Here is a 10235-nt window from a genome sequence, read left to right as displayed (position 1 = left end):
GTAAATTACCATGGGGACTCAGGCCCTCATAAGGGATCTGAGCCCTCCATCATCATCCATTTCTCAGGCTACATCAGCAATATTTGTCAGAATATGATCAAAATTGTGTTGGGGAAAGCAATAAGTGTAGTGATCAGAGCCCCCAAGTAGCATAGGTAATTTTACTCCCCCCACTTGGGTAGACCAAGCCTTTCTTCTCATAATAACATGGTAAATTACTTTTAAATGGATTCTAATTTCCTTGCCTGTTGGTCTCTTAGCCCAAGGATTCCAAAGTGATCCGGTGACATCCAGAATCAGCAGTATAATAGAATTCTCACAGTGTTCCAAGATGATGGATGTCTTCTGTCTCTAAACTGAACCAAGAGCTATGAGTTGTGAAAATATGGACTATAAAATTCCCCTGAGAGAATGGGGAGTGTGAATAAGGAAAGCGAATTCCATGTCTAACACTTGGTCACTAGGCCCAAGTATTAGAACTCTTAGGCATACAAACCATGCAAATTAGAGCATATGTCCAAATCTATGTTCCCTGTAGGTACCACATCTGCATCCACACTTCTAAAATGCCACCCTGCTTCTTTAGCAGGCTGAGGGCTTCTGAGTGATAGAATAAATGATAGTACAAATAGAACCTATGGTATGATTATCATACCTGTTGTGATTTAAGTGAGCTTCCTATCTGAGGTATATGACAAGGCATTCTATTTTAGTGACTAAAGTGCTCATAAGGTATCAGGCAATGGGGCTCATTCCCTGCCATCATGAAAGGCAACTCCTATAACTGAAGTTATTTCAGACCAAAAGACACATACATGGTTGGTTTACTCAGAAGGATAGAGCTCATCAGAACCTCCAGTGGGCCATATTAGTAGGCTGGACACCCAGCAGAGGAAACACCTGAATCAGCATCAGTGAGTTAGGAGCCCATGCTCTTGGGCCCATGTAGACCTTTCCTGGCCCGCCATCATGGACTCTCTGTTTATGCACTCACCGCTGCAACAATGGTGTAGTCAAAGACTCCAGCTGACATCATCTTTTTTGAATCAGTCCTTGAAGAACACTCCCTAGTGGGAAATAGCAAGTGATACAAGGCCTTCAGTTTTTTTTCTTCCTGTCTCTAATATTCCCCCAAGTTCTTGGCATATTCCACTGGTCACTACTCAAAAATCTATGTCTATTTCCGTATTAAGTTACAAGCCTTTTAGCGCAGATTACTAAGTTTTTCTTCACCATAATGAAGTTCTTGAGGCAGGCAAGCATTATGAAGAAAAATATAAATACTTAACTTGGCTCACAATTTTAGAAACTGGCTGTTCAACCACTTAACTCTGCCACCTCATGGCAAGTGGCAGTAGTGGGAGTTAATGTTCCAAGGAGAGAATATTTCTTAAAATACAAAGTCCAAGAGACTAAAGATCCACAGTGAATGTTCTACAGGTATATCCTCCAAATGACCTGAGGACCTCTCCTCAGACGCCACCTTAAAATGGTCCACCGTCTCCCAAAACCACAGGGGACAAATCTGGTACATATGAGTCTTAGGGTTACAAACAACATCTAAACCAGAGCACCACTTATAGGGATGCCAGATGTACCAGACAAAGCTCTTACCACTGAGAAAAATTCTCCCAACATATCCTTCGGGGCTGTCCATGAGGAGAGCTATAGGAAAACTCAATCAGTTGGTTCCTAAGCTCCTGAACTCATCCAACCCATCCATGAGCCAATTCCAGCCTTTCTTCCTGCTGTCACCTGGGGCCAGGGCCTCTCACCATGTAGGTAGGAGCTGAGGCAGAGAAGCCAGAGCAATGGTAGATGGCAAGGTGGTCTGGACATACACTTAGTATCTTACCCATGCCACCCCTCCATGTTGTGATCTATTCTGTGCGCACCAATTCCATCTTATAACCGGTTACCACTGGACCTTGATTGGTCTTAAGACTCAGTGAGCCTAGAATTGAGACCATTGTGATCCACAAACACCATGGCCTTTTTTTTTTAACCACACAATCATTTCTTATATCACAGGATATTCTGAGTAGTACAATCTAAGAGGCTCCTTCAACCTCCTTCATAATCTTTCACAACACTGGGCCCTTCTAAAGATGTCAGCCTCCCTGTGGATGGGTCAGGGCAGCACTCCTCAATGTGAACTACATTGCCTTCAAAACTAGTATGATTGATAAGACACTACGCTTCTGTCTTGGAGATGTAACATTTTCTACCATCATTACACTTGATGCCTTGGCCTGCACCAAAACATATAATCTCTAAAATATAACTGATCTCACGGTGCCCTGAATCTTCTCTCTCACTCTTTGGCCTCCAGTACATTTTTCCATTGTGGTGATAGTGTGTCCCCCAGTATATTGTGCACCCTAATAAACTTATCTAGGGTCAGAGAACAGAAGAGTCACTAGATAGACATAGAGGCCAGAAAATGATGGTGCACACACACCTTTAATCCTAGCATTCTGGAGGCAGAGATCCATCCAGATCTCTGTGAGTTCAAAGTCATACTGGAAACAGCCAGGCATGGTGACACACGCCTTTAATCCCAGGAAGTGGTGGCAGGAAGCAAAAAAGTATATAAAGCATAAGGATGAGGAACTAGAGGCTTTTTTTTAAGCTTTTAGGCTTTTAGCAGCAGTTCAGCTGAGATCCTTTTGTATGAGGACACAGAGGATTCCAGTTTGAGGAAACAAGATCAGCTGAGGAATTGGCGAGGTGAAATTGGCTGGTTTGTTCAGTTTCTCTGATCTTTCAGTGTTCACTCCAATACCTGGCTCCAGGTTTGTTTTTATTAATAAGTATCTTTTAAGATTCGTGCTACATTCCATAGTTTTGTCATCTGGTCCAAATAACAAGATACCACTAGTATTGTGTAACAATGGGATGGTTGATAGACTATCTGAATGAGTATGGCTTTCTTTAGACAATTGTGATAGACAATGAGAGAGTAAAAACAATCTTGTGATGAACTGATGAACATATATTGTTGATCAAACAATTGAAACTGTATCTGGCCTTCTTCTTTACAAGGTCACAAAAGGGACTATTTGCCAAGTCAATGGGCTTATACCATGTACCTGAGGACATATTCCTCACAAAGTTTACCACACTTGATATAATGGATGTGACTGGGATCACTACCTGGTTTGGTACATGGAAGTCTGTTATCATCCTCCAGTGTCATTTGAAGTTTATAAGTACCAGTATGTACAGTGAATTAACTGAACAAATAATGGAGACCAACAGCCCTGTATTGATTGGAGTTTTAAGATTGCCTAAGATATTGACAAATCTATGAGTATGTGCCATCACTTTTATTTACTTTCCTAGACATCAGGCATATGACAGAGCCCTCTAACTGGTCTTCATTAATATAAAGATTCTTCCCACACAGTCCATAGTACTAATGTGAGGAATCTTCATATTAACTTATGATATTCATTCCAATTTTACATTCTGGAAGCAAGGAAATGATCGCTGGATGTCTCACTGGACCCAGTGGGCCCATGTGAGCCAAATCTCACCATTGTCTCACTTATAACCTAGCCCCTGAATACCCCTAATTTACTGGGAAATGATGATAACTGAGGGGCTCTAGAAACTAAGGTTAACTTAGGATGTGTGTCCAACAATCCACAAAATGTTTAGTTCATGCCCTTTGGCTTATTGTTTCCCAGGCAAATGTCTAGAGGTTAATGTGGAAAATGACTGAAGCTATAGTCAGTGTATCTATGTGTGCTGATATTAACTTCCCTTTTTCTGAACTCAGCCATTGAGTTTTAATTCTGTAGATCACCCTATAAGTTAAGGAAGTTAGTCACTACTAACTGTGACTTTCTTCTGAGGCATATCTGAGATCTGCAACTTGTCTTGCTCATTTGAAAGCCCTTACACATGGTTCATGAAGCTAGTGTGAGGATTTTCAGTTGCCTTTGGAATCCTAATCATCCATTTTTGGTTTCTTTAAGAAATGCTATCATTGCCTGTCCATCCACTTGTTATCCTTCAAGCCTTGCTATATATTACTATAAGTGGTCCCACCTTGCTCTGATAGGCAGTTGCTACAATCTGGTATGTTTATCAAACCCCTATCAATCCTATTAAATACAATCTTATAACATCACCCCTTCTATCATCTATCCTCAAAGTTCAGTTGCTTCTGAGCCCCTTGACAATGCTGGGGCACCTCCTGTCAGTAAATTCTGCATCACTTTGGTAAATGTAGGTGTCCTTTAAACTCTTGGACAGAATATAGTTGGCTGGGACTTCCTCCGGACTTCTACAGTATTTCCACACCAGGATTCCCACTCTTCAATGTAGTTTAATTCCTTAGTACAGTGTTTGCCAGAACACTTCTGGGTTCTCAGCTGAATGTGGACCATTGCTTTCTCTGAGCTTTAAGAGCAGTTCAAATGTCATAGTACAATCATCTTCTTGGGTCCTATTCAGCTATTAAACCCTATATCATAAAAGAATTATCCATTTCTATAAATTTCCCTTATATTCCATAACATTTCCCCCTCTACACATACATTCTCAATCCAGTACCCACAGGAGTCATACCGTCTTAACTCCTGCTGTTATAAGTGAGCTAAACCCTACAGCTTCTTAAGGGTATAGTTTATCCCCTTGCTTAGCACAGAGCGTATCTCCTGCTGGGTTATGTGGTAACTTGGCCCTCATCATTGATCTACTGGTCTGCTGGCTAGGAGGGTGGAAAGATAGTGAAAGGGTAATATGTCATCATTCAAGACAAGTACTTCTACATCTTCCTTAAAGGGTATGGAGCAAGAGCCTATGATAGGTAAGTGCAGACTGTCACAGCCACAGAAGATTCAGGTGGAAATGCACAGACAGAAATTTTCTAGTGCTTTGTCACCAGACTGAATCTCTGGGTCTAATTTTTGTATTCACGGTTTTAGCCTTGCTGCAGAGAACCTGCCAGAGAGTAGACATTAGCTCTCTGTGATGCTCCACTACTCCTTTTCCCTCTTCCTCTCGGTTTCTAGTTGGCACATATTCATTGCACGTGGTAATGGGCTTCATAAAAGCACTTTCATCTAAGTACACCATGTACTTTGACAATATTTACCTATGCCTTCCCTCTCTCCCCTCTCCCTAGTCTCTTCCTTTTCCCAGCTGGTCTCACTTCTGTTTTCATGTCACATACATAAAGGTTTCATATAGATTACATACGTGTTATATAGAGAGAGACACATATTGTGAGTGGGTGTGTATAATCTAGAATTCACACATAAGGAAAAATGTCTCTCTTTTCTTTGATTCTGGTTAATTTCACTTACTATCGTCTCCAATTGCATATATTTTTCCCGAAAATGACATAAATTTGTTCTTTGTGTTTGACTAAAACTCCATGTGATATATATATATATGTATATATCTTTATATATATACATATATATATCTTTTTTCTTTATCCATTTGTCTCTTGGTAGACACCTAGGTTGATTCCATAATTTGGTGATTGTGGACAGTATCACAAACATGGCTGGGCTAGCAATTCTGTAGTGTGCTGACTTAGATTTCTTTGAATAAACTTTTCTAGGATGGGTAGAGTTGAAAGCTACAGAAGTACAATTTTTAGATTTTGAGTAACCTTCATACTGACTTTTACAGTGGCTATACTATTTACATATCTACCAGCAGGGAATAAGGATTTCTTTCCTCATCCTCCACAACCCCTACATCTTTGTTGTTATTATTTTCTTAATGGTTGTCATTTTGAAATGAATCTCAGTGTGGTTTTGATTTGCACTTCCTTGACCTCTAAGATATTCAACACTTTTTAAAATATGTTTATTGAAATTGTATTTTAACCTTTGAGAACTGGCTGCTTATTTAGTTTGTCTTTTTATATTAGCTACCCTTATAATTTAGAATCAAGTCCCAGATCATTTGGCTTTTCTGCTTTTCAGCTTTAAAGGTATGGATCTCTTTCTGGGATGCCATGCACTCTCAACTACCTTCATCATTACCTTTTGTTTAATAATTCAAGAGATCCTAGCAAGAGCAATCCAAGTCCATTCCACCTCTAAATACCACATGAAAATCTCAAAAGTTTGAGATACTACACTCAGCATGTTATCACTGTCCATATGTGCCTCTTCCAAGTTTAGTTCCAGAGAAAAATTCAACAGTTGCTATGCTACTACATGCCAGGGATTGCCAATCTACCATCCACCACCATTAAATGAGGACCTTTTTTTTTACAGACAGCTGGCTGGGGATACTGTTCCCAAATCCCACTTGAGGATCTATTCTCTAAGACAGTTTCTGGTCTCAATCTTCACAGGCCATAAGTCAGACTCCTGGGAAACAAACTTTGACATGAAAGGTCAATGGACAGTATCCTGGGAAGTTGTCTTGACTATAACACCTGTGAGGGAGTATGTCACATAGTACTAAGAATAAGAACAAGCTAAACTGTCAGACATTTATAGCTGAGGCCTCAGCTGATTTTGAGGGCAACTCTGAAACTGAATGACTCTTCAGAGAAGCCCTTGTCTGAAGCCTGGGGTTGCTGTGGATGTCTTTCTGTATGCTGTGAATATGTATTGCTCTGATTGGTTGATGAATAAAGCTATTTGGCCTATGACAAGGCAGCTTAGAGGCAGGCAGGAAATCCAAACAGATAGATGGGAAGAGAAAGGAGAGGCAAGGCAGATGCTGCAATCCACTGCCAGGAGAAGCAAGATGTAAAGGTATTGGTAAGCCACAAGCCATGTGGCAAAGTATAGATTTATAGAAATGGGTTAATTTAAGATATAAGAGCTAGCTAGCAAGGGGACTTCCATAAACAATATAGTTTGTAAGTAATATAAGCCTCTGTGTGTTTAATTGAGTTCGAGCGGATGCAGGATGGGGTGGGACACAGGAAAACTTCCAGCTACATGGGGCTGAGGCCTTTCTGCTTCCATTTGAACTCTTTGGACATGGGCTTCCCTTAGAGAAGGTTGTAACTTTAAGTAAGACAACCATTTGGCCAATAGACAAATCTCAGAGAAAGTCAAGCATGAGTCTTCAATAGGACAAACTCATGAGGGCTGGAAGCATGGTTTATAAGTTTAAAAAGGGAAGCTAAACATATACCACAGCATCCATTAAGTTGTCTATGAAAGAAAAGTGCTTAGAGTCTAGAATATCCTATAGTATGAAGGACTGTACACATCATTCAGGAGTAACAAGTGGGGTTATAGAAGCTTTAATGAAGGGTAGCTAAAGAGAGAAGATAGAAGGGATATGGATTTGTCAGCGTGCTTCAAGCATTGAGCCAGGAAATGAGTGTCTTGACCCACATGACAAATAATAGCTTGATTTAACATGTGCTCTTCTATGAGCTTCACGAATGTGTTGGTTAATTCACAGAGGAGCTTATTAGTTATTTACCGTCACTGTCCCGTTTTTTCAGATGACTTCTCCTTTGAATGTAAGTCCCAGCCATCCATGTTTTCAATCACTTGCTAACCTGCTTTCATTATTTATTATGTCACTTCATATTTCAAGTACTTAACATGTATTAATCATCAATTATGAGATTGTCTCTATTATAGACTGCATTTTACATAAAAGGTCATTAAGGACAAACACTTACTTGCTCTGTAAGAGAACTCCTTTTCAGCACTTAATTTATCAAATAGTCATGTTTGAAACTGAAAATCCTGCTTCCACCAATTATTAGCTATATGTTTGTCTTAGCCTGTTTTCTGTTCCTATAACAAAATACCCAAAGGCAAGAAATGTATAAAGAATAGAAACTTAAATCACTCAAAGTTCAGGAGGCTGGGAAGCTTGTGAGCATGGCCTCAACATCTGTTTGGCTAAAAGCGTTCTTGCTGCAGAGATACAGAAGGTGTTGCAGGGCAACTCAGAGCATCTCTCTTTTTATAAAGTGACTAATCTGTCCCAGCTCCCTCTACCCTTGTTCATCTAAACACAATTTCCTCCCAAAGTTCTGCTTCCAAATAAAATTAACGCTTAAATTTAGTTCAGTTTTCAACACAAGAGTTTATAGGGGATACATTCTAACTGTAACAATAAACTAGATGTCAAAGTGATTGAGAAGAGGAAAAGAGAGTGTAATAGGACTTCCTTCCTCTGAGTCCTTCCTGATAGATCATTATGATTTGGGGACATCCTTGGAGCTTTCTCTCCTAGCAGCAATGCATCTACACCTGGAGTTCCCAACTAGTTCTGAGGACAGTTCTGTTCATGAGCCCTCTGTCTAGGGAGGTAAACTGGCTCCACTGTTCCTAAGGCCAATGAATGGCAAGGTCAATGGGACATCAAGGTTATGCCCTTGCAAACCAATCCTTTGTTAAGCTACCGGTTACCATATGCTTGAGTATAACATCTGTTTCTTGCTGGAATTCTGACTGGCATGACACAGCAAACAAATATAGACCTGTCACTCAAGGATCCGTGTTAGGATCCTAGTACTGTGCCCTAAATTGCATGGCCTCTCCTGTCAGCCCATCTTCATGCTCTCAGTCAGTCCTTGAATGCCTTAGATCATTTACAATAATGGGACCATTTGTGAGATTAAAAGGAGGGATTAGAAAATGTATAATCCATTCATTTTACCTCAAGCTCTCATTTGATAGGGAGTCTTGCATGAGCCTGGGGTATTCAAGGAGACCCTCTTTTTACCTTCAGTCTTCTCCAAACTGTTCAGCCTCTTGGTTTAAATTCTAGTGCCTGACAGATCATTTCTGCTGGTATTGCCCCATAACAATGTTGTCACAGGAAGGTTTGACCCGATCCATACTCCTCTAGAATTCCTGTGAATCCTTGCTTTCTGAACCTTTAATAGCAAGATAAATTGCAAAGCATTTTAGATCCAGGCTTATAGAAGCCACAGTCTGTTTGTAACTCTGTCACTCTGTGTTCTTGCGTCACTGTCTTCTCCCTGGACAGCCATTTCTCTGTTTGTCAGCAGCAGAAAGTTCAAGTACAACTCCCCGCTCTCACTTTCCCCTTTTAGCACATGCTCAATAACACCTAATCACTTTCCCTTTATACATTCCTGACCATGCTCCACTCCAGCAACATTATGGCCTTTCTTCTTAAATTTGACTTTATCTTTGCCATATGTGTGTACACATTAACACTGCTGAGTTTGGCTGTATGCACATTCTCCTTACTTTACATACAAGTAATCATTACATTTCTCTATTTACATTGTTGAAATATAGTTTATGGGTAAATCGGAACGGTCAGGCTATCTGGTATATCTAACCAGACTTTGCCACTGTCCTATCAAGTGCACGCGCACACACACACACACACACACACACACACACACACACTGCCCAAAAGCATGACCCTTCCAGCTCACAGCATACATATGTCAGCTTTTCCTATCTATCTCCCATGTACCAAGTATCCAGAAATACACTGTAAAGAGCTGAAAAGAACATCTAATTAAGAACAGACTTATCTAAAGAATAGAGTGGGGCTGGAGAGATGGCTCAGCGGTTAAGAGCACTGGCTGCTCTTCCAAAGATCCTGAGTTCAATTCCCAGCAACCACATGGTGGCTCACAACCATTTATAATGAGATTTGGTGCCCTCTTTTGGCCTGCGGCATACATGCAGGCAAACACTGTATACATAATAAATAAATAAATCTTTAAAAAAAAAAAAGGAATAGACTGTTTTCTCCTCAAGTGATATCATATATGATAATTTATTTAAAGTCCATGAATATGGGCATGCTGATTTTAATGAGAATCAGTCACACGTGTCATGAGTTTAACAGAACCCTGCTTTCCACACACATCCTCTGCCACAGTAACTAGTTTCCCCTCCTTTAGGAGGGAGGTGGCTAATATTCCTCAGAGCCACAGCATGGAGCCCGGCAAATGGGTGACCACATTTTACCTTTGAAATCAACAATACTGGGCAGAGGGTTGAGGCTCAAGTGTGTGGGTCAAGTCAGACTAAAGACTTGATCATTAATCAATTCTCCTTGATCTCCCAACCAACCATTAGTTCTGGTTTTCCATCTAAATCACATTGTTTCAAAATGCCAACCATGAGATTTGAAGGAGACATTTGAATATTTTAAAACGTAAGCCAAACGGTTGAATTCTAGAGAACATACACATCATAATCTTCTATTGTGATACTTGTGCAAAAATAGTCTAACAGACCAATGATGACGCACATTACACTTGACTTGTGATTCTGAGAAAGCAGGAC

Source organism: Peromyscus leucopus, chromosome 1 (genome assembly GCF_004664715.2).
Source record: "Peromyscus leucopus breed LL Stock chromosome 1, UCI_PerLeu_2.1, whole genome shotgun sequence".
Taxonomy (NCBI): domain Eukaryota; kingdom Metazoa; phylum Chordata; class Mammalia; order Rodentia; family Cricetidae; genus Peromyscus; species Peromyscus leucopus.
The sequence above is the reverse complement of the archived record's forward strand: the minus strand, read 5'-3'. Positions refer to the sequence as shown.